The sequence below is a fragment of the Rhinichthys klamathensis genome, unplaced genomic scaffold (assembly GCF_029890125.1).
Source record: "Rhinichthys klamathensis goyatoka isolate OS25496 unplaced genomic scaffold, OSU_Roscu_1.1 h1tg000740l_1, whole genome shotgun sequence".
NCBI lineage: Eukaryota > Metazoa > Chordata > Actinopteri > Cypriniformes > Leuciscidae > Rhinichthys > Rhinichthys klamathensis.
Genome location: NW_026607152.1, coordinates 1,033,718 through 1,038,129, shown reverse-complemented (window position 1 = coordinate 1,038,129; position 4,412 = coordinate 1,033,718).

Genomic DNA, 4,412 nt, shown 5'->3' with positions numbered 1-4,412 from the left:
AATTGTTTGCATTTTCGGACGACGCATAGGTTCGACAGTAAGTACAGTGCATGGACTGTTCGACGGGAAGGTAGGCTAACCATTCCCTCGGTTTCCCTTTATCATCAATGCGCCACTTGTTCGAAAAGTACCTTCTCTTTTTATTTACTTCGCCCTCAACAGTTTGTACATTCATAGCTACTGCTGACTCCGCGGCGGGCCTCTTAACACCGGGTTTATGTCGCCACATTTTTTTAATTTTCCTTTCGTCTGTACCTCAGCTATATGTGTCACGGTCCGTTCAGCGCTGTGTCCGTGTCGCACAGCACTGAAAACCAATCAAATTAGTTACTCGACAAAAGTGCATTATTGTTACTTAGCAACAGCATTCTTTGACAAAAGCTGTCCAATCCGTTACAAGGAATGTTTTTAGTAACCAATAAAACTGTTTTACAATCTACCCGCCACTGTGGCTGGTATACAAGGCAAAGTCACCCGCCACTTTGAAAAAGTACCCGCCATTGGCTGGTGGCGGGTGCTAATTTCCCACCCTGGTTCCATGATGCGTAATAACATTCCATTCGTAGGGTATTGACTGTAACCCCTTATTTACACTCTTCAGTGCGTTACAGCTGTGATGCTCGGCTACCAGAGCTGATTGCGCCCAATCTAGTGAATGCTTGTGTTTACACCAGCCACGACGCAGCATTTCAGAAGCGTCTCTCCACGCCGCTTACCTAAAGATAGGCGCCTAGTTTATATTCGACGGACACCATGTCCAAGCCACACCGCACCTTATATACAAAATAAGAGTAAAGGTCAATTTCAAATATTTTGCAAACTAGTCCCTGTTTTTTTGCCCAAACGGGACCAGACCAGTCTAGGACAATTCTCTGGACTCTCTAGGTCAATAATTATCAAAAAAGTTGAACTTTTGTGTTTTTCATATTGTTATAACAGGATGATTTAGAAAAGGGGCGTGGCAATAACTCAAAAGCCTATAAATCATAAATAAAAACTCAGAACTTCACAAATTGGTGAGCATGTGACAACATAGTTAACAAACATGCAACATTTTATGGAGATCGGACCATAGGTGGCGTTATAACTGTTAAAAAGCTTTAAGACCATATATTTCCTATGGTAAATTGCCTGTATTGCCTGTAAATTGTTGTTTCCATCTATTATGTCACTGGTTAGGGTTAAGAGGCGCAAAATTAACGTTTTGGGAGGAGCCTATTTTTCTAAAATGGGTATAACTCAAAGTAAATGATATCTTCACTAAACTTGGTACACATGTGAATGAGTTCAATCTGAGGTCACAGTAAAAACATTGTGACGATCAAACAGTAGGTGGCGCTATAACATGAAAAAAAAAAAAAAATGGCTATGACCACATGACCGTTAGTCCGATTGACCTGAAATTTGGTGTGCAGTGTCTTGGTACCATGTATGTGTAAAAGGATAATGGCATATCTAAAAAAACATGGCCGCCATCGACCAATGAATTTTGAGCACATTAAACAAGGTTAACGGACGCCGAGGTTAACGGAGAATTTTGAAAGAAATCGGCCTTTGGCGCTAAAAAGTTTTACAGCTCTGTAATCACGTGGTGTTGCACACATCCACACAATATGCATATCTTTGATAGATCTAGTTAACGAAAATGTTATAAACCTACTTTTGTGAACTAGTCCTAGCTTTTTCGCTCAATCGAAACCAAACCAGTCTAGGACAATTCTCTGGACTCTGTTGAATTTCCTATGGTAAAATGCCTGTATTGGCTGTAAATGGTCTTTTCCATCTATTATGTCAGTGGTTAAATGTATGCTAAATAAAACTTAATGTCTTAAATGCTTATGTGCTTAAAGGCCTTAACTGCTTGAACCCCGATAAATGCTGCTTGCAGCTTTAATTTTTATTATTATTCTTCCGCCGTAAAACGCATCGTGCAGCCCAAACCGTAAATGCTAGAGACTTGAAACTTTGTCAGATGGTAGTACAAAAATCGAGGAGAGCTTATCAAATTATGAGCCCGATTGGCCCATAGGTGGCGCTATAGCAACCAATTGCGCAAAACTGCTCATAACTCCTAGACCGTAAGACGTAGACTCAAGTGTCTTATATCATTGGAAAGCTGGACTCCTGACTTAAAAAACGTATATCTCCGATTTCATTTGCGTCATGATAGATTTTCCGCCATTTTGAATTTTGTCAAAAAACGACTTTTGCAAACTAGTCCCTGATTTTTCGCCCGATCGGAACCAAACCAGTGCACAAATGTTCTGTGGAGTCTGAACATAAATTATAATCGAAAAAAAGTTGAAATTTCGATTTCCGTTTGCTAGGGGGCGCAAAAAGAACGTTGTGGGAGGAGCCTATTTTACTAAAATGGCTATAACTCCAGAAGTAAATTAAGTAGGTTCACCAAACTTGGTACACGTGTGCATGACTTCAATCTGAGGTCACAGTAAAAAAATCGCGACGATCGAACACTAGGTGGCGCTATAACATGAAAAAAAACATATAAAGGACTGACCGTTAGTCCGATTGACTTGAAAATTGGTATGCAGTGTCTTGGTCCAAGGCCCCATGTATGTCTATGAGGACATTAGCGTATCTCAAAAAACATGGCCGCCATCGACCAATGAAGTTTGAGCCCCTATGAGACGAGGTTAACGGAGGCCAATCGGAACGAAACTCGATGGGCATGTTCGACTCATGGCCTAAGAGGTCTGTAAGAGTTTTGAAAGAAATCGGCCACTAGTTGGCGCTAACGAGTTTTACGGCTCTGTAATCACGTGGTGTTGCACACATCCCCCCAAAATGCATATTATTTGATATATCTCCTCATGGTGAACAACTTTGCCTCTAGAACCATTGCTGTCAATCAAATCGTTCATTAAATATTCACGAATATGTTAAAACCCTACTTTTGCGAACTAGTCCCTGGTTTTTCGCCCGATCAAAACCAGACCAGTCTAGGACAATTGTCTGGACTCTCTAGATCAATAATTATCAAAAAAAAAGTTGAACTTTGCCCTTTGGTTCACTGTAACAGGGTCATTTAGAAAAGGGGCGTGTCAAAATACACTCAAAAGCCTATAAATCATAAATGAAAACTCAGAACTTGACAAAAATTGATGAGCATATGTGTCATACCATGGTGAGGAAGCATGCAAAGTTTCATGGAGATCGGACCATAGGTGGCGCTATAACTGTTAAAAAGCTTTAAAACCATATATTTCCTATGGTAAATTGCCTGTATTGGCTGTAAATTGTCTTTTCCATCTATGATCGTATACTTTTCATATCATAATGTTTAAAACCAGTGCAGTACAATTCTCTGGACTCTCTAGATCAATAATTATCAGAAAAGGTTGAACTTCTGCATTTTGATGGCTATAAAAGGGTCACTTCAATGTGTAGCCTTGACCGAGTGTGCCCGAAAGCCTATATCTCTTCAATGAATGCTCAGATCTTATTAAAAACAACTCAGAACATGAGACCTATCACTCTAAACAAGCATGACAATTTTCAGACAGATCGGACAAAATTTGCCTCTATTACAGTTAAAAAGGGGGAAATTATATGACCATAATGACATATTAAGCCAATAAGTGGTATTCTACTGCCCCCTGCTGTTTAAAATAGTCATTTTGTCATAATGCTGACTATTATTGTTCTATAATTCATATTTAGAGTTTATATAATCAATATTTTAACATTTACAATCACATTTAGTCAAAATTCATTGTCACATTGACAAATATGAACCCTGAATGAGACAGTTTAATCTACAATAGAATGTGTGTGTGTGTAGTTCCATGTTTCTGAATAAATCCATATGTGACATAACATCATGAACATGCATGCAAAGTTTTATGGAGATCGGACCATAGGTGGCGCTATAACTGCCTGTATTGGCTGTAAATGGTCTTTTCCATCTATTATGTCAGTGTTTAAATGTATGCTACATAAAACTTAATGTCTTTTGATGCTTTTGTGCTTAACGGCCTTAAAGGCCTTAACTGCTTGAACACCGCTAAATGCTGCTTGCAGCTTTAATTATATTAATCTTTGCAAATCGCTAGATGCACGCTTCACAATGAATGCGTCTAAGGTTTACACTCAGGGTACATTACGGCATGTTTTCTATGTACGACGTTATCAATATAATTCATAATCCCACGTCTATAATGAACAACGCGTTATGGTTATTGTGTTACAAACGGTGTACACAGAACAGAGAGGCGGGGTGAGCAAAGCTCATTATCATTTAAAGTCATATGCACTGAAACGGCGTGCTGAAAACAGAGCTGTTTTTGACCAGGTAAAATGAGTGTTTTCTTACAATACTAATGAGAATTCTTAATTAAAGTATATTACAAAGTTTTAATTTAGACTCTAAAGAATCATATTAGCTTTTACAA